This window comes from Megalops cyprinoides, chromosome 6, assembly GCF_013368585.1.
Source record: "Megalops cyprinoides isolate fMegCyp1 chromosome 6, fMegCyp1.pri, whole genome shotgun sequence".
Taxonomy (NCBI): Eukaryota; Metazoa; Chordata; class Actinopteri; order Elopiformes; family Megalopidae; genus Megalops; species Megalops cyprinoides.
Genome location: NC_050588.1, coordinates 27,638,969 through 27,663,679, shown reverse-complemented (window position 1 = coordinate 27,663,679; position 24,711 = coordinate 27,638,969). Strand labels below are relative to the sequence as shown.

The window sequence follows — 24,711 nt, the reverse complement described above, 5'->3', positions numbered from 1 at the left end:
TATTTTTGGCCAGGGGAATGTGCACGGCACAGCTTTTTAACTATTGAAGAGGAGCTTTGATCTGAGCCAGGGAGCTGATGCTGCTGGTTACTGGGACACTGCCTCTGTGATATCTGGCAGTAGAGTCTTATTTGACCCTGTGACCATTGTTTTGACAATCCCTTTCCAGTATCAGTAAGCTGCTAGAGCTCAGATCTCTTCTCTCTGTACATAAAAAATCAAAGTAACATGACCCCTTCAAAAACACTCAACCAGAACACAAAAGGAGGCAGACAGAGGGAGAAGACAGAGGTTTTTGTTTTTTTGGGGGGGTGGGTGGGTGGGGGGCCACAGTGGGGTTGTGGACTAAGTATGCCGCAGTAGTATGAAGATGCAAGCATTTGGGATTGCAGCTGTGACAGATGTATTTTAGTGCTTAAAATAGCCTAAGTCTCAAGCTAAATTATGCAATGCCACTTGCTGAGAAACCCAGGACTGCTGTGAATTTTGTATGACTGAGTACAGTAGTACTTAAATGATACCTTCACATCACATAGTTAATGGGCAAGCAATATGAAAAGATACATTTATATTTACATTTATATATTTGGCAGATGCTTTTATCCAAGGTGACTTAGAAGTGAGGTAGAGTACAACACAAGCGAAAAACCATACACAGTCAACAATATTAGAAGCACTGCATGACCAGGTGTCAATGGTTGGCCAAGCAAGGTACAAACTAGCAGGTAAAGCTAACAAGTGTGTTAAACCATTAGATTACATTTTTTTTGTATAATTTTATTTTATAGTTTAGTAGGAGGCAGTTTTGAGACATGAAAAGATCACAATCCAACAATTGGTGGAATATGGATTCCATGGCTTTCTCTGTCTGTTATTGCATGATCTTGGAGTTCTAAAACATAGATATAAACTGTAGGGTTGCCATGAATATGTATTAATTAGGTAATTTATTCATGTGTCCATTTAATGTGATCTATCTAGTCTATCCTGTCTCATAGTTTTGTAATTAGAAATGCTAAGTGTTTCCACATTGCATGTTCTTGTTGGAGTTCAGGTAGTTAACTTACTGTCATGAATTCTCCATCACTGTGGCAGTGGGAACACGAATGTGTGTGTTGTAGTTAAAATGGTAAGATCGGGGTGTCATTTTTGGGCTGTCACACTGGTGTTCATGAGCAGTCGGCGTTGGGCTGAAATCTCTGTCATTTCTGAGCCGAGTTGACTTTCTAATTTGGCTGGCAGCTCCCATTGGGGAGTCAGATAAAGTGGGCAGCAGCGGCAGCCCTCGCTTCCTCCTCCCCTATCTCTCCCTGCAGCTGCAAGGTCAGGATATTTCTGCAGAGACGGGAGCCACTTTCCGGAAGCTTCACTGCAGTCTTCTCTTATGCTCCCACTCCCTCCCTGGTGATGATGAAAACAGTGCAAATCGTTTCTGCGCTCCAGTTTCTCTTCTCTTTTCAGCACAGAAAAGCCCATGGATGCTGTACCATGTAGTGTGTGAGATGTCCAAACCCTCCGACAGGGAAAATGAGAACCACCTTTTCAGAGCAGTGGCCAGAGAGCGTGGTCAGAGAAGGTCACAGGAAGTGGTTTCTGGTCATTTTGCAAAAAGCTTAATGTTAGGAGCCAAAGTCCACTTGTTGACCAATAACCACAGTGGATTAAAATGTAAATGTTAGGGAAAACAGATTTGTCACTGAAGCAGCAACAAGGTTAGGCTTCCTAATGTGTCACTGTGGAAAATACAATGAAACTTCTGTTTGTTTATTTTTGTGGAATTTCGGAGCAGTAATTTTCAGTAGAGGACAGTGAAAATGAGGTAGTTGTCTCTAAACTGTATCTCTACAACATCTAAATTGTACAATTTCTGTGTTTCAGTCGCAGGATACTATAACAGAGATGTGGATTATCTTGTCTTATGTCATTGCTTCTGCTTTGTAGAGATAAAAGGGTGAGGGAACCCTTTGTCATTGAATTTCAAGTAGCAATATGCACTGATCTGTCCACTTTGTCGTATTTCACAAGCTGAATCAACTTTTATGTAAATCATGCTTTAGCATTGAATTTCCGTGCATTAAAACCTGGGAAATCACCATTTCCATGTATCTGGAATCACATAGACCAGACAGGAGTGCCTAAGGGATGCAGTCTTCCAAAGTGACCTCTGTGTTACTTCAAAGACGCTAACACATGTGTCACACTCTTGCATGTGTAATGAGATGCAGGGAATTACAATATTTTATCTTATGTTATTCTGCCAAGTTGTTAGGAAGATGTTGCAGAATGGCTGTGCTCAGAAATGATGATGATTACTCGGTGTTCAATCCTAACATGTTAAATTAAAATGAAATACTTTGAAATCTCAGTGCTAGGTGTTGGGTGGGTTGATGTGATATATGCCGTGATGTCTAGTTAATTTTACCATGGTACATCCCTTGCCTTTATTGTTGAGAAAGGAAGAAACATGGCAGATTTTGTCTTAGCTAAACCAACCTCATCCCGCTGATGGAAAGTTTTTGCCATGCATTGTGACAAAATTTATGGATAGACAGAATTTCAGCTCACAGCACAGTAGAAGAAATGTCAATAAAATACATTTGATAGTGTATTTCATCTCCTTGCCTTTGATTTTCATGCTATCAAAGAAGGTTTTACCAGCAGCCAACAACAGGCACTGTGAAATATGTAGGTTTGTCTTTTATATGACACATAAAAAAGCATACACAAACACAAAACAAAAGGAAAAAAGCAACTCAACATGAAACAAAAAGAAACAAGTATAAAAGACAGAAAGGCCTTGAAGATGTTTTACCCCATAGATGGGAGGTGAAATGAAAACTGAAAGGACCCTATGCTCTTGACTGGAGGACGATTAAAATCTTTTCATAGTTCAGTTCATAGTTTAAAGTATAGTACAGTTCTTGTTGCTGATATACTTGGCTTAGCGTGGTAATGACTTTAACTCATTGTTAAATGTGCTGGTGGTATGTAGGGGTGAATCACCTATCTCCAGTACTCTGCACAGCCCGCTAGTACATCCAAAGGATGACACATTACATTATTTCAACAAATGTACAACCAAGACTTGCGCTAAAAAAGGTCATGAAATGAGTGAGAATTTTCCATAAATTATATCTAGGATGAGTAGATATGCTTAAATTCAAAATCCCAAGTTTGTTGCCAATACTTATATTGATCTTGCTCATAGTTGCTCATAATGACGTAGCAACACTACAGGTACATTGAATTTTCTATTTCCAGTCATTTAAAAGATTAACAGTTTATCAACATTTGCAGCATGGAAATTGTAGAACTGTGAGGAAAGAAGGGGAGGTGTCAGCTGCAAGAGTATTAGATACTTTGGTTATAGATTGTTAGATTGCCACTGAATGTTGAAAAGACAAAACAACAGGGAATCACTCTCTTTTGCTCTCGTGGTCTGCTCTTTGGATAGAGATAGAGTGACATGAGAAGAGGAGCCCTGGCAGGTACAGATCTTTTATCTTCTGATATTTTCTATTTTCTGTGTGTTGTTTCAAGGGAGGCCCTGTCAACCTCTCGCCGATCTGGAAATATGAAGTATATTTGAACATGCCTGCATGCCTCTGAGGTCAGCATTACCAGTAGACAGGGATCAGATCATGTTAAAGGGTCAATCTTTGCGAAAAGTCATTTTGACGGCCAACCATTGATTCGTGAACATCCTGTCCATTTCCAAAGAACAAACCTTCTTATACTGATCTTTTTAGAAATTATGGAAAAAGGGAAGAAATACCCTGCTTGTGTATATTACACATGTTGAAGATCTATTTCAGGTTTGTGATTAGAAAGCGACAAGGCTTATCTGACATAAGGTTTATGATAATGCCTATGCCATACTGTAGCAAGTTGTTGATCTGAAAGCTATTTGTCCTGTGGATTGGAAATTTGTGGCTCCTGTTTTGTGTTTTTTTTTCATCATTTTCTGTACGCTGTATGCTCTTGATGTTACCTTAGGTTTTTGACTGTGGTACAATATCTGGAGGGTCTTTATAAGGAATTTTGATTTGCACAAGACTCAGACTCTTAAACATGTTGACAGTATGATTATATAATTATGTATACCTTTGCCAAGAGAGGCAATTGACAGTGTCAGACGAATAAGTCTTTCTGTAAATCATTTTGACAGTTTCTGGTTAAATTATATGTATGGAACTTTTGTTACCTTCTTGATAATGAGTCAGCCATGCTCTCAGAATTTAGGTGCTGTGAACTGTTTCCATATTGTTATTGTAACTTCTTGACCATTTGAGGCTTCTCTTTTGCCTTCTTGTCACATTTTCGTAATATTTTAGATTTAAAATGACATTCCAGTAAAACACGTCCAACATAGTAATCTAAGGCTCAGAGGTAGTCAAAGATTAGCAAGGATTTCCCTGCTTCATGAAAGAAAAAATGAGTTTATGAATACCAATTCATTGACTGGATTATCATCCCTTATAGATGAAGTGAGAGTCATATTGCATTTGCATTCTTCCCATTCCCCCTGGCTTCTTAAGCTCATCAGTGAGCCCTCTTGTTTCCTGTGAAGTCTGTAGAATCTAAGCGCATGTTAGAGGACACCATAGGGGTCTCTCTGCAAGAAGTGTGGTTTCTGGAAAAAGTCAACAAAGCCCATATTTGGAATTAACCCCAGAAAGGTGGTATAATTGCTGGTCTGGAGTCAAGATTTTCCTCTATTCCCAAAATTTTTATCTAGGTTTTGATTTTCAGCCATTTACTTGCTTCAGGTTTTGAAAAGATAACCATAATTTTTTTATCAAAATTTTATTTTGCATCATTCACATTTTTTGTCTGCTACGCATACCTAACTTGTTTTGTACTGCGCACCAGTACAAGGTTTTCTTTTGTTTTGTTTGTATATTTTGTCCAAGGCATTTCATGCCAATTGCTCCTAGACAAAGTATTAGCAAGAAGAATACATTTTATGTTTATGATGTAGTACAAGGCCCCCTTTTAAGGACTTTCTGTAGAGAAAAGGTTTTCATCTGAATTTGTCTTGCTTTGATATTTAGAATCTGACATTAATGTTGATGTTAATTTTATTGGATGTACTCTCAAATATTGGTAGTACTTTCCCTTTGAATATTAACATTTATGTAAGTCTGAAAATAGTCTGAAAGAGAAGTCAGAAAGCAGTGAATTTGAGAAATGGCTTTTGCACATTAAATTGGAATTTCTCAACCAATATGGGATATGTGTAATGTGAGTAAATTCGGAAACTGTTAGTCAGGGTAGCGTAACATTGTGTAATGTCCTGGTGAATGTTATACCTGCGCATACTGACTTATTCCCTCATGGACACAACAGTGTGACACATTTTACCAATAAAGACAGACGCTGTCAATCAGTAAGACAGATTTTGTTTATTCAATTCCTTCTGGCAGCTGTCTCAAACAATTATTAAACAAAATTTCCACTCATGCTTATGGTTAAATTATTCACATAAGTATTCTATTACACACTACAGACTTTTTTTTTTTTTTTTTTTTTTTTTAGAAAATCACTGGGTGTAAATTTTTCTCAGGAGCATTAATCATAGACTTGACTAGTCATCATATCATATAATTATTATTTTGTTATTAGTTCTGTTCTTTAACAAAAACAAATTCAGAGAATTCAGACCCTTAACACAACCAAATATCTTTGCAATGCCTGTAAACCATTGGTGTGTTCTGGAGTAAGAACATTTTTCCACTGATGTATAGAGTACAGAAAAAGTAAATGATAAAAACTGATGAAATATTTTGCCACTGCTTGATTGTTTCTAAGGAGTGTTTTCTACATGCATAATATATTGTCATGTGTAAGATCAAAATTTTAATTTAAGATAAAATTTTCTCCTTAATAAGGATATTTCATATTTACTTATTTTCTTTTTTTGCACAGTTTAGGTTGCTATTATGTATGTAATACCTATAACAGACAGTAACTGCTGTTCTACGTAACACTCTCTCTCTGGAGGAGAATTATCAGGGTGGATTAACATACACCTTCACTGTAGCAGGGGAAGAGCAACTAATTTAATATACGCTATCGCTAGATCTTTCAGGAAGGCACTGCTTCATACCAAATGCTGATATCTGTTATTTAATTCATAAAAAAAAATAAAATAAAAACATCACTTGGGCAACTTTTCTTCCAGTCCAACCACCACCTGTAAAGACTATGGAATAAAAAAACAGTGTTTAGTGCTTGCTTGGAAATTGTGTTCTGTGTTGTATTAACATGACTATTCAGTGAGGTAAGGTAATCTGGAAAGGGACAGCACAGGGTGAGGTAAACCCCGCCCATTCTGGAAGCAGGCCAATCAGCAGGTGTGACTGAGTGGAAAAGATTGCGGGCTCCTTCATAAGCACCGTCAGCCTGGCTTTGTGTCAGGAGATGTGCATTAAGGCGGTGCTTTATGGCCGTCCTTGAGAAAGGAAATGGTGCAGTCCATCATCTTGGGACAGCTTGGGATCCTTGGAGTGTGGTCGACTCACGGAGAGGAAGCGTGTCTTCCACATCACAGCAGTTCAGGGAAATCGTTCCGCAAAAGAACGGAAATGTCTGTTACTTTATTGTCCTGCACCATAGATGTATTCCCATCAGATAGAACTTGTGTTAATACTAGGTATTACCAGGTTAAGTTTTAAGTTTTAAGTACCAGTTTAAGTTTTTTAGAGTTGAGTTTGAGTTTTTTAAATGGCTATTATTATTAGTTTTTCAATCAGATGGCAAGACACAAGGCTGTGTAATGCTTTCTAGAGAATCTGGACATGAATCAAACACTATGATTCAAATTACATCTATGTATGTATGTATGTATGTATGTATGTATCTGTCTATCTCTCTGTCAGTCTGTCTATCTATCTATCTATCTATCTATCTATCTATCTCTGTCTATCTCTCTATCTGTCTGTCTGTCTGTCATAAAAAACCTGTATTTGATGAATGTTTCAGATCTCAATCCTGAAATGCACTCACCTCTACAAATAGGGGGTCCAGTAAATGTGGTGAAAGAAAGGCCAGCCTGTACAGTTGGAGGACAAGGACCTCAAAGGAAATATCCAATTAACTAAAGTAGAGCCATTTCATTTTATTACATAATGCATCCTCACAGCGTGTTTGGTTTTCCTCCACTTATATACCTAGTAATTATTGGACCAGAGACTGCAACTATGATTTGACACAGACCTGCTAAACCTCTCTTGTTTAATGAAGGTTGCCTGTATTAATAACTATCCACTGAATGCAGATGGATCTTTTATAGTAAACCTACCCTGGCACATTTTTAATAAGTGCCAGCAAGAAGACATTTTGTTCTGTGTGAGCTTCCCCTTAAGCACTACAGTAATGTCTCTAATGGGTCACATGACTGAATATCATTTAATTAAGACAGATGGCATAAATCAAAGCATTATACACACAGCATACAGCCCAGAGGACAGAGGGTAATAAAGCTCTTGAGAGTGATAAAGTGTTACTCTGTCTACCAAAGCTCGCCCTTTATGAAGGCTTGTATCTACTCTATTGCATTGTATTGGTATTTCTGTTCTGAAGCTTCTCTGTTTATCGTAAGGACTGATAAATGGTCATACACAAGCTTTGCAAAACAGGAATAGACCTAATAGGAAACCTCCCTTAAAATAATCCAATTTCATTGGATGGGTACATTATTCTGAAAGGTAGTGTGTGTTATTTTTGTTGCATTCTTCAGCAGGACAGGAATGAAACATTTGACCCACCAGCTACTTAATGAGACGTGACATATCTGGTACCAGTAGTGGCCTTTAGTAGCATCGCAGAGACTGTGCCATTACGCTCATGGCAATAATTTCTGGAATTCGTGGAATGGGCTTGAATCTGCGCCCCCCACTCGTTCCCCTGCATGGGGAGGAGGGGGTCGGCGGGGGGCTGTTTCATTGTGATTCCAGGAGAAGCGCCTGTCAGCTGTCCCCGTCGCCCAGGTGACACCAGAATGACTCACAGCATGGGGGTGAGGAGGTAGCACTGCAGGCAGGCTTTGCAGCAGGGGCTGATGGGTCTGCCTGGATCACATCCTGCAGTACCACTCAGTCTTCCCACACAGAGTGCATGGAGGAAGCACAGTAGTGCCTATCTATCTCTTTACCTGACTTCTCCTTGTTCCTCCTTCGACCTGTTTAGTAATTGCCTCATATACTGTGTACACTTTCACATGTATTTGATTCTGATGCATAATGATATAGTATTTAATGATTGATATAAGGATTGTTAGAAGTATTACAACATGCAAGTATGCCAACTTAAGATGTTGCTAAATTTTGAACAAATAGCAAAAAAACTCTTTGATAGTGCTGTTCATTCTTCAGCATTTTATGTAGAAGGGGGAGCTATGGCAGAAGGGCCTGATGTGGATAATGCCTTTGTGGGATGATTTCATCCCTGTTGTAAGTTGCAGCTGTGCTTCTTCCCCTTCGCTACCTGATTTTGGTGCACTGCAGACCCAAGTTGTGAGCCGGGTGCATTGGTATTCAGGCACTGCCTCAGATCCCCATCACTGGCTCCACTCTCTCTCCAAGTTCACGGACACAGTTTCCGGTCCCGGAATGACAGAATCACAGCAGTGCTAACACATCCCCTGATACTCAGGGGGTGTGTTTGCGCTGAGCTAGATCAGCACTCTAATATTGTCATTTCTCTCAAGGTTTCATACTCACCTTGTAGGGAGTAAAGCAGGGTTACTGTAGTGTTAAATTGCTCTGTGTAAGGATCTTAAGTGGGATGTGCTTGCTGTTTGATCACACTGTTACCAAGTACCATGCCCTACCTTCACAGAAAAATGAGGTAACAACAAAAAAAGTGACATCGTCAGTAATGTACCTGTTGGTGTGTGTGTGTGTGTGTGTGTTTTGGGGAGGTGGGGGGGGTGTGACTCTTAAATATTGCGCTTCAGAAAGTCCCCTTTTAAAGTCACCAGTGTGTTGAACACAGGACCTGCTTCCCATCACAGGCAAAGTGGTACAGGATGTCAGGTAAGGGGTGTGTGCCTGAGACAGGGAGCCCGCTCACAGGCAGCATGTCCTGAGATGAGCATGCCGGTGAAGGATGCGGGGTGGAGAGGGGTCTGATTGCTGTTCCTCCTTGCATGGGAGAATCACAGCCGATCTCTGACAACGCGTGTCCTTGAAGGTCCCCCTCACTCTTTTCCCCCGAAGAAGTGGCGTCGTCCTGCTGGTGTGGCTGCTCTGGCAGCGGGGTCCCCGGGGACACGCTGTCACCGAGAGCCGAGGACGTTCTCTCTCACCCCTGTAATCCCCTCCTGCTTGGCCCCCCGCCCACCCAGCCCCCTCCCTCCCTCACTTTATTGTCTGCTTTCCGGGACTCTCGCTCTCCTTGTGCAGCAGGGCTGATGCGGCGTTCTTCCTCCGGCTGCCGCGGTGTTTCAGTGCACTCAGGAGCCGCATTCCTCCGTTCTGCAGGTCTGCTTGCACCCCCCCACCCTCCCCTCCTCACCCCCCGCTGCTTCCTGACATGGTACAGGCTGCCCAGCACCTCCTGTAATGTAGCACAGCTTATCAAACCTTTACAGATGCTGAACAGTGATTACTCTGCTGTGTAATTGAAATCATTTTGGATTTGAGATATCTTTGCCAAGTAAGTAGTGATTGCGCCGTGCATGAAATTAAATGCAAAATAATCCTTCAGTGTTTCTGAATGTTTTTTTTTTTTTGTTTTCTGTTTTTTTTTTTTAATTGCTAGTTCATTACTGTTTCCCTGATTGCTTCTTGAATGAGCGGTAGGAGAGGATGCGAGGGATATGCCGCGTGCAGCGCGTGTGTGTTCCGGTCTTTGCTCGCTCGTACGGAGGGGCTCTGTGAAGGAGCAGGTGGGGAGCGCGCTACGTTGTGGGGACTGTTGCTCTGCCGCTAGGGATGCATTAGGTTTCAGCTCATGTCATATATGCCCCTGTAAAAATATGCTCCTGCAGAAGGCTGTATGGAGGAGATCAGTATGAGTCTGCAGCCCACAGTACGGTAACGGTACGTCTACCCTCTGTTCTGTCAAGCTGCAATAGCACGGAGAGCAGTGTTATGTTTTAATTTGTGGATGCTGAGATTACAGTGGAATGGGATTATACAAAAAAAAAAAACCCTTTTAAGATGTGTTTTTCTCTCTCCTGTCCATTCGGACATGCCTGAACGAGAATGCAATTTGTTTACAAGTGACAGGGGGATGGAGCTCGGCGTGGCCACTCGGTGGTGGAGCCCGGGTGGTATTTAGGGATGTGCCGCGTTATAGAAAGTTCTCCTTCTATGGACTTACCCTTTTTTTTTTGGTGGCAGAGGAAATTGATTCTTCTCCCGCAGGGATGGCTGTGACCTCCAGCTCGGTAGCTTCATTGCGTCAGGACAGCTGTGGGGGAACACTAGACACTCGCAGGGTAAGAAAGGACGTTGCTGCTAGAAGATTCAAAACTGTAATGTATCGTTTCCCGTGGTGAAGCTCTGTATGCGCGTCAGAATTAACATTTTAAGCATTGGACAAGGGCAAAATGACTGGGTACCTGCAGTGTAGTGTTTTCATAGTCATAACTGCATGCAGGGATGGATGCTGCTGTACTTGAAGCAGGTGTTGCTCTTGTATTATGAGAATATTTACCGAAAGCTTTAAAGATAACTGGAACTTCACTCAAAATTAAATTAATTAGCATTTTTTATGCATCGTCTTATGAACATTAATGATTTAAGGTTAAACAGCTGACTTTACCCAGTGCGAATACCCAACTGCATTATGTCATTGAAAGGGCTAATTGACAGGGGTCCAGCAGTGGCTAAACTGCAGTCTAGCCTCAGGGATGTTAAAAAGGTTTTGGATTCATAGCAAGTACCTGTGCCAGCTGCTAAGCTGTTGATGCACAGGTTGTGAGTGGTGTGGTTGAGGGTCAGTTATCTGCATGCTGTGTCATAAGCCGAAAAAAAGAGCACATTACCTCATTTACATTTGCCATCCCTGATGCCTTCTATGTCATTATTTATGAGGTACAGGATTAGTCATTTTCAGTGCTTGAGACAATTCTGGCATGTTAAAATATGATTTTTAACTGGGACAGTCAGAGTAGATGTAGCAGCTTCCCAATACTGTCCTCATAGTGCGGTGCATTCGTATTTACAGTAGGAGAGTATGTGTTGAATGTGATGCAGACGTAAGACTTTCTCATTTCATAACCGTATGCAATGAGTGATACTTGTTACCCTAAATGCTGTGCTGTTTCCTGAAGGTATATTTAGCAAACACCTTTGTACCTTTTTTTTAAATCCCCTTCTTCTGTGGCTTTTTGAAAGAACATGCCGTGTGAATCATCACCAGCAGGGACTGAGAAAGAAAAAAGGAGAAAAAACAATCTATGCATGCCTTGTGGTCCTGTCAGATGTATAGCACTATCAAATGCTGCAGCCTGGGGAATCCACCAGTGTCATAAATTACAATGCAGTAGTGCTGCGAATGTACAGTGGCACATAATGGAATTGAAATTGGCAGCAATCTGCTTAAAAAAACAATTGCTATTGTACCTTTTATAAAATAGAGAGACAATGAAACAATACTGTTGGCTTTACATTTGTGCTTTTTTACATGTTCATATTCAGTAAAGTGATGGGATTTATTGATCCACTAGCATCCGATCATCTCCAGGACTCTTGGGACCAGGGGGGGTGTAGGGCTGGGGGGTGGGTGTGGTTGGTTGGGTACCATCTATCAGTATTTTTACTTGAAGTAACAAATATTGATTTTCAGGAAAACACCAGGAGGGCCACACAGAGGGTCTTAGAAAAAAAAAACATTAACCAGACAGCTTTCATTTTTGGATAACTGTGGTCCTGTTTGAGAGAGACTAATAGGAACGTGAAGACCATGGTTCACCAGATTTTCAGCTCTGCCCCCTATAGGTCAGTAATAGAATGAAAACCTTAATCTTAACCTGACTCTTTTGTATCCTATGATGTAAGAATGTGGTCGGGGAAAAAAAGAAAGAAAATAATGTGGGTTATCGGGTTTTTCAGGGACGCATGTCATATAATCTTTTGTTTTCAGTACTGCAAGAAATCCTGACTGGCATTTAATCACAGATGTTTGGGTGCCTTGTCCTGCGTTCACCTGATCTGACACAACTGCTGTATCAGAGACAGAATTCACAGGATTATTCATTCTCACTACCAGGAATAGAATTCTTAAAGCAGGAGTACGAGATTTGGAAGAGACAGCATCAAAAATATCAGATCATTCAAAAAAATGTTTCTGCTTGAGATGAAAATGAAAAGGCAGAGGTGTAGATGTAATTATTGCACATAACATTAAAACAGGGAATTGGATTTTAATTGTGGTAGCTGTGCTGTTTCTCCACCTTGCATACTTTAAAGTCTGTTTTTTGTCTAATCTCCATAATGAGAACACCCACACATTAACAAAAAGGCCCTCAGGCTGCCAAGGACACTACACCAGCGAAGGAGGTGCTAACACTATGTTTTATAGGAAAGTGTAATTTACACTGTTCAGTTCAAATGCACACACGTAGTGATGGGAATCTTAAATATAGTATTTCCTCTTCTTCTTCTTCTTCCTCTGTTACTTCTAGTTATTTAAAAAATTTGAATGGAGTACTTTTTTGTGTGTATGATCTGAGAATTAATCATACCCAGTCAATAACAAGTGAGACTCAGGAAGCTTTGCTGTCCAGGTTGGGTTGAGTCCATATCAGTGTTGGAGTGATGAATCTCACAGAAAGATACCTTGCTTCATAATATTCATGCAACAGAGGCCCCCTTTGAAAATCCAGGATGGCATTATTGGGGTATTGATTGCGTACTGTACCATTTACATTTGCTTTTGCTAGTCTTGCAGCTCATTTTCTTAAAGGAGTTTCTTTGACCTCTGTAAATACATGTGTGTCCAAACTCATTTTCTCAGAGTGATCAATGAGCAGAATGCTAAAGCAGTTTACATTGATTTACATTGTTCATTGTTCATTGGGAGACCATGCAATCTGTGTCGATATATAAATATTCAGCATATGCATATATATTCTAATGAAAATCTACCTAAGTAAGAGCTAATAAACACTGTAAGAGAAGCTCAAAAAAACTGACACACTAGATGTTCCTCTTGGATTTCATTTTGGCTTTATAGGTTTTGGAAGCTGTATGTGTTCCTGACACATAAATAACCTTGGATCTTATAACTCAACAACATAGCTGACTTTGACACGTCTCATAAACCAAGAACTCCTAAATCATGTTTTACTAGAAGCTATTATACCGGTTAAGCTTTTAAGAACTTTATTTTTGTTTTTTTTCTCTAGCCAGCTACTTAATCTCTCTGGCAAGCCCATGTGGCTACCTATTACAGCTGTTACAACAGCAGTGCATTCAGAGGAGGAAAAACCAGCTTCACTGCAGGAGCCAGCCGAGGTTACAGCGTGACATTATCAGAGACAAATTAGCAGATAATCGTCAAGTATGAATATTTCTGGAATCAAAATCTGCTGATGGGCTGCTCTCCCCAGTTCTCTCTAAGATATTTGAAGGTATATTTTTAATACACTAAATGAAAGTAAACATGTATACAGTAATTATCATTTTAAAAATATTTGTTTCTACCTCTTAATCATCTTACCTCAGTATACATCTTCTGAAGTTCTCCGTATTTGACACACTATACTTCTCTTTTTTGGGTATAGAAGACTCACCTGATCTTTACATAAACCACACACAACACCTTGCTGCCCCTGATTGTGCAGAATCTCCCTTCATTCTGCATATAGGCAAAGCACCCCGCACACACCTCTCTTCTCTAAGTGCCTCTGTAGGGGACTGGCAGGTTGTGGACGTGGGAGTTGAGTGGGCTCTACTGAATATTTGGCTAGAACTCAATCTAGCAGATGTTTTATTCATGGCTGAATCTGAACCTAGCAATCACTAAGCCCCCAAAATGAAACCATTTCCATTTCCGCCTTAATGGTTTACAGAGTGCATGCATTTTGGTACCTTCACAGGTTGTCCTTGGAAAGATAAATCTAAATTGGTTCCTCGTACTGTTTGACATCATGCTTGCCACCATGGTGTGAGCATACAATTTAGCTTCAACAGTGCACTTAGTAAAGAATACGGTTTCTTGAAAAGAGAAGGTTCGTACGGTATCCATAAAAAGTGAAAAGGAACAGAGATTCCCACAAATAACAGAGTGGGACTGCCTTTGTCCTCAGTTTACCAAGTCCATTAGACAGCCTAATTAATGAGCTACAGCCAACTGCCTGGCTGTCTTCATTAGCTATTCATTAGCTCGGCAAACTGCCCCAGGCCGGCAACATGACTGCATCTGTAGCAAGACTCCCTTAAGAATGAGTTTGCAGAGCCCATGGCAATAAGTAAATAAACAGAAATACAATTAAATACTTCCAGAGATGTGGTGGTGTGTACTATCAATCCAGTGCATTCGGACACTTTATCAGATTATATGAGGAACCCTTTCCATGTGTGATCATGCATGATGTACAACATGTTTGACAACCGTGATTGATAGGACGCCTTTTTTTTTGCACTCTTGTTGCCCCGGGTAAAAGTTGAAACCTGTCAAAGCAAAGGGCTTCAAAATTAGTCATGGCAACACTTGCCTTTACTAAAACCCTTTTCATCACGAAAAAGGTGCTAAAAATAACGTGATTGATGGGGAGAGCGCTGGAGGATGGAAACAGTTAAGGGCTATTTCCACGTTGTCACTGTCAACAAACCCGGCCTGTCACTTTGTCTGTGCTTGACAGGCAAACTGTCTCCCAGGCAGAGTCCTCGTGCTGCTCTGTGCTCTGTGGCTCAGCGAGGAACGTCATGGTGGCGGAAGTGGTACGTGGCACCACGGCGGAGATCCTCTTTGAGGTTTAACGCCTGCTCATTCCTCACCCATCCACGTTGGCCGATGTGACGTTACGATCATGGCACACCCTCCCTTGCACCTTGGTGACTCATTTCTTTCTGTAGATAATTCGGTGACACCCACCCTGAATTTGTTTAAAAAAAAAAAGAGAGAAAGTGTTATGCATTCATTCGTTTTTATTTCAACATGTCAATTTCTTAATGAGCTTCTGTGTCATTAAAATGACAATCTCTTGCACTTGTTACACACAAGCTGACAGCTCTTTGTCACTGTATTTCATGGGGAGGTCGGCATGGGAACTGCATACCAATGTTGTGGAGATCGTGGGGTACTCCAGTGATGCTTCCCCCCTGCACACTTTGTTCACTGATGGCGCTACTCGTGCTAGCACAGTTATGTTTACTGGTGATAAGACTGGCTGTCTTTCTGGTTTTCATTCCTTTTTGAATCACGTTGTAAAATCCTTCTTGGCACCAACCAATGGATTTGACACCATAATCGTTTGATAGCTTAAGTTATTACAGTACAGTTGGGCTCTCCTTTTGGGTTAATCTTTCCCCCCCATATGGAGACACAGGCACGATCATTATTGAGGCCTGGCCTGATTTATCACCAGTACTTTCTGTCCTCCATGCTAGGCCTGTGTGCTGAATTTAATTAGAACAATAGCTCCCCAATGATTTTTTACACAATGATCTGGAACAAGGAGAGGGCAAGCACTTGCTTTTTTTTTCTTCCAGTGACCTTGCTGTGTAAGACAGCAGCTGTGGGTGTGTGTGTTTTTGTGTGTGTGTGTGTGTGTGTGTGCGTGCATGCAAGCATGAGCATATTTATGTGTGTGCATGTGTGATTGTGTGGTTGCCCATGTTTGTGCTTAATATTAGATTTCATCTCCTAGTAAGACGTGCATTGCTATACTGGTGTCACTATGTGATCCCAGGGTTTTGTGCAATGTTTGCTATGTAATATGCAAGAGGGCCTTATCTCAGATCAATAACTCATGGCACAAGCTTCACATGAGCTGTTTTTATCCTGTTGTGAGGCTCTTACAGATTCAGAAGCAAGTCTTGTATTGCAAACATTTTATATACCATTTTATTTAATCTGGAAACCACACTCCCCGTTTCTGGATCTTTCTTTGCATAATTAATGCTGTTCACAGGAGATTTCCAGCTCTTTTGGTGGGAGGCTTTCATCTTGCCTTGCCTTGCATGTTCACAGTCCTTCCAGCCATTTTATTTTCCTATTGGCTGTACCTCATGCAAAAAAAAAAAAAATCTTACCAAGTACATCATATTGCCTTTCCAGTGAAAGAGAATAAAGGTATTATCCGAGCCAGATGCTTAATTCAGCATTGTTATGTGACAGATGTTGAGCCTCGGAGTAAAACTGATGTAAAAAGAGGGACAGATTGTTAATGAATGTGACCCCCCCACCCCACCCCCTCCACATTTCATTACGTAATGAAAAGCATGCATTTACATTCTTTTCATCATATTACCGGATTATCAACTTTACATGCATAATTATCAGATGTATTTAGTTATTCATTTATTTCCATTCCTGGAAATGAATAGCCGTCATGGAGATACAATCCCCTGGCAAAGTGATATTGGCTGTCTGCGGGATGACGTCTCATGTGGCCCCGCTCACTGTTGTTATTTTTTTAGTGTCCTGTTTTAAACCCCAGGGAGGATCATACACTGAAAATCAATGGTGTCAAATTGGATTGGCCAGAATGGCTTCCTGCCTGTCAGTTTATGTGAGCAATGAACAGGCTTCCCTTAATTCCTTAAAACCAACGAGTCACATTCCCCTTACCATGTGCTGGGACTGCTGATTCGACAAAAATAATTAAAAAAAAACTACAGTAAATGTGAAAAATATAATGTTGCCTTTACATCTCTCTGCATGCTAAATCCACTGAGCTTCCATTTTGTGCTTTCATCTTTTTATTTTCAAAATTTCTGTATTCATAAAACATTGATAGTTGCTGCAAAGATTGCTAACATAAAGAAGTTCAAACAACATCAGACGTAACCTCGCTTTCTCCCAGCTTGCTACGGTTGCTAGCTCAAAAAGCTATGACACACTACCCCCAAGAACAGAACAGAACATACAGTATGGTGCTCGCCATTTACATGGAGAACTTTGCTAATCTAAATAGGGACTTTTTTTATTATGTGAGCATCTGTTCATTTTTTGTGTTTGAAATCCATTGCAGGGTTATTACAGAGCTCCTTGTGTTGCAGCTGTCTCACCCCTGCACTGCTGGGGAAGTGGAGGCTGGTGAGGAGGAGGCTGGCCTGTCCTGCCTCCTGGGTGACTGTGTGTGCGCTGAAGCTCACGCCATAGGCCTGTGCTCCATGCCTCACCTCCTGCTGTAGGTGTGGCCGCGCCCCTGAAGGTGCGTGGAGAGGAAGCGGCGTGCGTGCTGATGTCTCTCTTGCGTGACCTTTTCCGGGGCGGCGAGGGGGGGGGGGGGGGGGGACTTGTGATAAAACGCTGTCGGGTTTTCCCTGCCTCCTGCACTCATCGAGAGAGTGGAGGTGGTATCAGAGAGCTTGTTAGCAGCCAAACAGGTAATCAGCCTCCAGTTGTGCCCCGGGCTGTTTACATGGCCACAATCTGCAATTCCTCCAAACGCATTTATCCCTGTATTTGTGTACGGTCTCTGAGGAGCCCTGGGCATCTCTGGTCAGTGTCTAGTCAGTCTCTAGTCAGTGTCTATTTTCAGTGTAGTCACTTTAGTCTCAGAGTGTGCGTACTGTAACAGATACATCCTTTGGGTCAGAGATTAGCAGTGACGAAAGGATTTGTCATTTCTCGCTAATGCCATTTCCTTAACAGGTCTGATGATGCCTTTTCTTTCAGCAGCCATAAAAAAGAGGTTCACTGAACCACCTATTTAGGGATAAACTTTTATAGTTTTTAATCTACATACCTATCTGTATCTGCCTGTCTGTCTGATGTTTCCTGGTAAGAAACATGCTTGAGGTCAACGCTGTTGATTGTGATCAAGATCATAAAAAACAATGGTAACACAGCACTGGTGTGAAATCGATATGAGGCTCAGGGACATGGAAGAAGCAGAATGTTTCTGAGTGGGCGGCTCCCAGGATCCCTGTGTCACCACTGCATCAGCCCCCGTCAGGAGTTGGGTGATTGACAGCAGCTGGCTGGCCCGGGGGGGATTTAGGATGCGGTGTGATTGGAGGGCCCATCAGGGAGATTAAATGTTACTCATCTCATCATATAGAAATTGATTTCCCCTGAACCAGCCAGCGCAACATTCTGTACAATCCTGGTGACAGAGGAGGTGACCTGTAATCGGTGTCCATGTGTCCATCTGCGCAGAGGACGGGACGGGGCGAGAGTTTGGCGCATTTGAACGTTCGCCGCTGCAGAGGTGTGTGTGCTTGTGTTCTCTGGGCTGAACCACAGTCTGTGCTGCGGCACTGTGTGAGGCATTGCCTGATGATTAGATTAGTCTTAGATTAGTGTTGCATATTGCACAGGAAACAAATGCTAAAAAAAAAAATCTGTAGTAGTGCGAGGTATGTTGACCTTTTGTCACTTATATTATGAAACAAATATTCGTTGCATGGCAGGAAGTGATTTGGTTGTGTACAGTAAATGTAGTTTTGCTTTGGAAATAGATTGCTTACTGCATAATGTGATGTTGTTTTCCATTGAATGCTTACATGAAATAGGATTATGTGGCAGAACTGTTGTAGCATGTGTGGTGTTTCTCCCTCTGAAGTGTAAATTTGAGAGAGCAAAGCTTAGGAGCTTGTTCAGAGTGTACAGTGGGGGCTCCAGCATGCAGAGTCATGTAAGGTGACAGGGTGATATGTTGGGGGACAGTTTTTTCCCCAGAATCTGCCCATTTATCAGTGCTGGCATTGAAAGACAGAATGCATTAAGGTCTCATTGGTAACAAAGCTGATCACTCAAGTCTGTGCCTGTGGTCTGTGATGTGTGGTCCCCAGCACTCTCTGCAAAGGGATTGTACCCCTAAAGCAATCCACACTGCCATTCTTCAAATTCAACAAAGGCCTTTCCATACAAGACTGCAGTACAGTCTACGATTTCTTTACCCTCTTGACTGAAATGATTTCAAGCTTGACTCTTTTCTTCTCCACCGCACGTATCAGAAATAGAACTATTCTTCGTGGGGTCACAGTTGCATTTAGCATGCTTGACAAGTGCTTTCAACTCAATTAGGTAACGATTCGTCATGAATAAGCCCTCACTACCTCAAGAGCAGTGCATGTGAATCACAGCTAATTCTAACATAATTAATTTTGACTCCAGTCATATGAATTGACTGATCCCATGATTCTGTGATTCATGAACTACAGTCGCAGTTTGGACAATTGCTTGGAAACAAAACAATCTTTTTTTTGAATATGCATTTTCCAGTTTTAAAAATATTTCCTTCTGAGCATATAAAGGGAGACTTTCATGTGCTCATTTGATGTTTTTGCCTTCATATTCACTGAATTTGAATATCTACCTGTATAGCAGATATGTTTCCATCTTACCTTTACTTACAATCACGGTACAATTGTGAATTTTCTTGCATGTTTCGTCGTAACAGGGTTCAGAAGGTGAAAGAACAGTCTTCAGTGCTGACAGAGTTCATGACCACCTGGGTGTGAGACGAGCTAGTGAAAGCTGATGTGTTGAAACAGAGCCCTGCTCTGCGAGGTGTTATTGAATCATAGGACATGCGCCACTGCAGGGGTTGCTGCAGGATAAGGTCTAGTTAAATGCAGCGAGCGTGTCTGGCATCTCGGGAATGGCATCAGGCGAGGTGAGGAGCAGGGCCACCGTGTTAACTGCTCAGCCGGAGAGCTACAAAACAGACCTGTCCTCGCGGTGCCTTCAGAATCCTTGCTCTCAGTCGGGCTGGAGGATTCTTCCGAAGGCGTGATGTTTCAAAAATCCATGTTCTACTATCTGCATGGTTATGTGTTGAGATATACAGAGTCTTGTTCCACCCCCATGTCAGTGGTTTTTATTCATCCTATGATACTTTTTCACTAACATTTTTCAATTAAAAAAAAAAAAAACATATATATATATATTTTTTTTTTTGTGGAAACCGATCTCTTAATTAAGACAAATAAAACGGAGAGATACATAATTGCTGGTAGATGTGAGCTGTGGCACAGTTTGACCTTCTTGTGCCACAAACACATTGTTCCTTTGAAATGATTAAGAAAGCAGTGGGCAGACTGCGTGTGGAAACAGTGTGTTGAGTGAAAAGATTCCCCTTCCTCTGACCTTTACTGTAGAGGGAACAAGTGGATTTCAAGCAGTGTGCTTTCCACCCATGTCTGGTTTTAGACCTTCCAAACCTGTTTGAATCTATTCATGAGAAATGCAGTGGTTCTGTCTGGAAGATGAGATGACTGACTTGCAAAGGCCAGATGGAGCTAGAATATTACATTTTTTTTTCATTGCGTTTCTCATTAGGATGTGAGGGAACTGTCAAATCTTAGTCATCCACAATCTGCAAATGAAGATGGGAATTTTTGTGCAGGATTATGCTTTTCTGTCATTATTTACTTATCACTTACAATTTCAATAAATGTATATTTTTGAAACATTGGTAATTGTAAACAGTGATTATTTTGAACATGTTCATCACAAATAACTGCATACTTGCTTTGTTCTTTTTTATATTCTTATTTTAAAATTCACGTTTTGGAAGGTTTAAGGTCTTTCTGACTTTCAAGATATACAGTATGCTGATCAATATGCAGATAATGTGAGATGAAATTTTGGTGTTAGACATAGATTTACTTATGTTATTTTGCATGAAGACACAATTGTGGGCAGAACCAAATTCATTAACTGTGTGAAGATACAACAAATACTTTCATTTATGAAAATGGACTGGTATTTGGGTCACAAAAAAACTAGCAAGCAAACAAGCAAAAATTGCAAAAACACATACAGCATATATGGTAAAAAATATTAAGAAAATATTTACTGAAGACTGAACATTGACAACATGTAAGCACACTATGCAAAATCATAAAGATAAGGTGGCATATAAACTGTGGCATTCTCCAGAGCAACTGAAAAATGAACATTATTTAATTTATTTCTATTAAATTCATGTCTGAAGGGACCAAAGCCACAAGAATTATTTAAAATACAATTCAAAACTGCAAGTTTACAGAAAGAATGGCAGGTGTCGACGCTGCTGTGAATGGGACACAGTGAAAGCTTCATCTAGGGCAGGTTCATCTGCAGCTTCACACTGCATGAGCATAAGATGCTAAATTTAGCAAGCATTTACCCTCAAGCATTAGCATACGGGGTTATTGCAGTACCGTATCCTGCAGCTAGTAGGCCCCGAAACAACAGTGTTTATTGCTGATGCTCTGATGGAGAGCTCTTAAAGGGACCTCAGAGGATGTTCAAGGGCACAACTGTGGCGCACAGCAGGAGGTTCAGAATGAAAATGAAGATGTATTGAAGCCGAGGCTCTGGAAAGCAGGCCTTCCTGTCACCTGACCTCAGGCAACACTCAGGGAAGCAGACACACATTGACCACCCACTGGCGGCAGCTCACTTGAGATCATACTGGCTTAATCTCCAAGCAAGTAGCTATTATTTCATAATGAAATAACGAGCGCCTCCCTTGAACACATGGAGCTGGGAGACTTCCTGGGGTGTTCAACCTGTCTGGAGTTCAGTGGGGTGCCAGATTAAGATGTTCACTTTGCACTGCCAATGCATATTCAGATTTAACCTCTCTGAGGTCTGTCCTGTGAAGACAGAGGATCTGAGAGCCCATTGCTTGAGGCGACACGGGAGCTGAGAACCGCAGCTTCAGCAAATATGATGATGCAGAGCTAATCAATGGTTTTGAGCTCTGAACTAATTGGTTCAGATCAAATGATGGTCTCTGACATTTTGTCCTTGAAGGCATGATCTGTAGGTAGCTTTTGTAAAACAAAACAAAAAAACAAAAACCAATGTGAACACCATTTAAATAGTTATGCATCAAGGGATCAGTGAATTAAATCAAAAATCATATAATAAGTGAACCATTAAACACTGTAGCCTGCCATGTGTGTAAAATCACAAGTTTTGGCAGAGCTGAAGAAACCATGTAATAATTGCAAAAAGCTGAGGTTAATGTGGAGAGTACCTCAGAACCTAAATGTTTCTCTAATGTGACCTTAGTGAGTCAAAATAATAATTCAGGGGAAAATAATTGTTTAACCCCTTTCATCTTAAAACCATGTAATACTGAATTCTGCAACACATGACAACTGATAAACTGATAAAAACTGATAAATAGGTTCTTTTAAGCTTTCAAAACTCAAGTTCATGCATGTGTCTGTTGCATTCTATTGTTATTAAAGCGTATGATGGGCTATCAAGAAGTAGTGTTTGTAGCATCTCTTCCAGTACTTTGCAGTAGACTGTTACAGTTTGAAATATTCTCTCTCTCTCTCTCTCTCTGTGGCTCCAGAGGTTATTTTTAGTTTGTTTGTAGGCTCAGCCCCAAAGTGTCGAGACAACAGGCCTAGTGCAGGCTGTAATCAGAGCTTTGAAAGGATATCAGGAGATAAAACATTTATATGGAATGCAGGCATTTTGCTTATTCAACAGGAAGTGGCCTATGTATATTTAATTTAAACTTCATACCAATAAATAGTAATGGGTCATAGTAATGAGCACACAGGTACTTCATAAATTAAGATCTGAAGTGGGGAAAATGGTGGAAAAAAATACCATGCCAACGTGAATCGTTAATTAAAAGATGTTCTTCCATTTTAGAGGGGACTATCAAAAATGCATTGTATGTTTTTTGTTCGTCAAGGCCAATTAAAATGTTGCATTTAAAAATTAAAAAGCTCTCATTAAGCATTTAAAGCGCCGAACGCTCTCTTACGTTAACTAATCACGCAGCGCGCTTCAGAGCCCTCCCCTCCTGGTGAATTCTTCCGGCATTAACGATCATTTAAACGTGCTGCGGTGATCGTGAGCTGGCTCCCTGTCATCTCAGTTCCTCTTGCACCAGTTGTGCGTAACGCAGTGGGTACATGTGACTGACGAGTGGGCTGGAAACCAATGTTTTGGGCTGTTATTCCCATCGTGGTTCCGGCTGCGCAAACGCTCCTGTGTTTTTTTTTTTTTTTTTTTATATCTCAAAGCACCCTGTCTAGTGCTCTCCAGCTCCATTAAATCAGCTCTAGTGGAGACCAATCAGCACTTTAGATTCTCCTGCTGCATTGTGTGGAAGATAAAAGCAGGTGACTCCGGGCGGAGGAGTCGAGCGCCGCGTTTGATGACCCCATGTGATTACATAACGGCATGCAACCCGCTTTTCACATGCACAGGCAACAGCGGCCTGGTTTTCAAAGGAAAAATCGGTGCAAAACGCCGAAACCTCAAAAACCATTGAAGCTGGCCCCGTGCCTTCGTGTCTCTCACCTCTTCCCGCGCAAGGCTTGTCATCGCTGTTTAATAGCGGATTTGGGCCAATGTGAGGAGAGAGAGTGCACCATTTTCACTTACTGTACCTAACACCAGTCCTTAAAATCAATGTTGGGATAATGGGTCAGGAATAGGATGCTGATGTCATTGCATTTTTAGTGGTAAGGACTATTTTATTTGTAGGGACTATCTTTGTATGGACAGTTGTCCTGGTTCTCATCCCAGAAACAGGGGCAAATAACTATGTGGGTTTACAGTGTTTCTGCAGTGGTTTCACTGGTATTGATTCCTTACACACAGGGTTGCTGGTCATTTTGCTAGACTACTTTCACTGTTCACTCTGAGCTGCAGTGATCTTTCAATAAAACTATCAAGACCAGTCAAAAGACTAATAAAGTCAGTGCCCTTTATTTGGAGGTAGAGTACCCAGAATTCAGGGAAAGCACAGCACTGGTGAGGAACAGTGTCCTTGTTATTGCTTGGGAGAAAAATTGTTGGAGTTTTAATTTGCTTCCCAGGTGCTGTAGTGCAGTTCTGTAGCCAAGACTGTATTGAAACGTCATGCATGCCAACATGTAACCCCCGATGGGGAACTAGGGGATGGGAGATGACAGTTAATTTTAGTGAATTAAGATTGCCTCATTGAAACTATGTAAAACAACTGATGACACAGATTAAATGAAACTCATGCAAATATGTCGCCTCATTGAGCTTGTTAGTAGGTTCCTGAAGAGGATTTGACATATTCCAGGCTTAGTGTTTTTGTCTTTGAAATGAAGCATGAGAGAACATTGTGCAATAGTTACAGCACGTGTCCCCACATGTTTGTTGTCATTTATGCACTGTTTAATTTAACTCTTCTCCATCAGTCCAGTGGTATTCAAAGTATTTATCGGCAGAAGTATTGAAAATTGGGCTGACTGTTTTCCCAGTACATTTAATTCCTCTAATGGTTCCTGTAATGGCTGCTCTCAATTTATTGCCCTGCAGTGCTAGGCAGGATTGTGTACTTTAAAGGAAAATTACACCCTCCGCTGAGGTTCTCACTTTACAGTTCTGTGTAATTGTGCTAATATGCATGTGTCGAATAAATAGAAAGGTTTTCAGAAATTAATGGGCCTTTTGTACTGTTGACTTTGCCGCAAAAAATAAATAAAGTGGGGATGACCATCAGGTGGGTCATCAAAAGTATAAATCCAGTCCATGTTCCTGTTACCGGAAATGGACACAGCTTTTCTAATAATGACAAAGCTGAGGACCAGCAGTAGTGTAGGAACAAGTGATCTGAGCCGCATTAGGTATCATCACCAAATG

At 41.1% G+C, this 24,711-nt stretch overlaps 1 protein-coding gene across 10 annotated transcripts in view; it reads left to right on the top strand.

Moving 5' to 3' along the window:
• Positions 1–24,711, top strand: part of atp2b2 (ATPase plasma membrane Ca2+ transporting 2) — a 139,256-nt gene that overhangs the window by 42,814 nt on the left and 71,731 nt on the right. Inside the window, exon 1 of one of the 10 annotated variants that reach the window (XM_036531097.1) lies at positions 9,546–9,660. The exons of 8 other annotated variants lie outside the window; for them this stretch is intronic. The gene's annotated coding sequence lies outside the window, so the exon portion shown is untranslated. Of the gene's footprint in view, positions 1–9,545; positions 9,661–10,424; positions 10,448–24,711 lie in introns of those variants that run through there. One more of the 10 variants, XM_036531098.1, reaches the window with a different exon arrangement.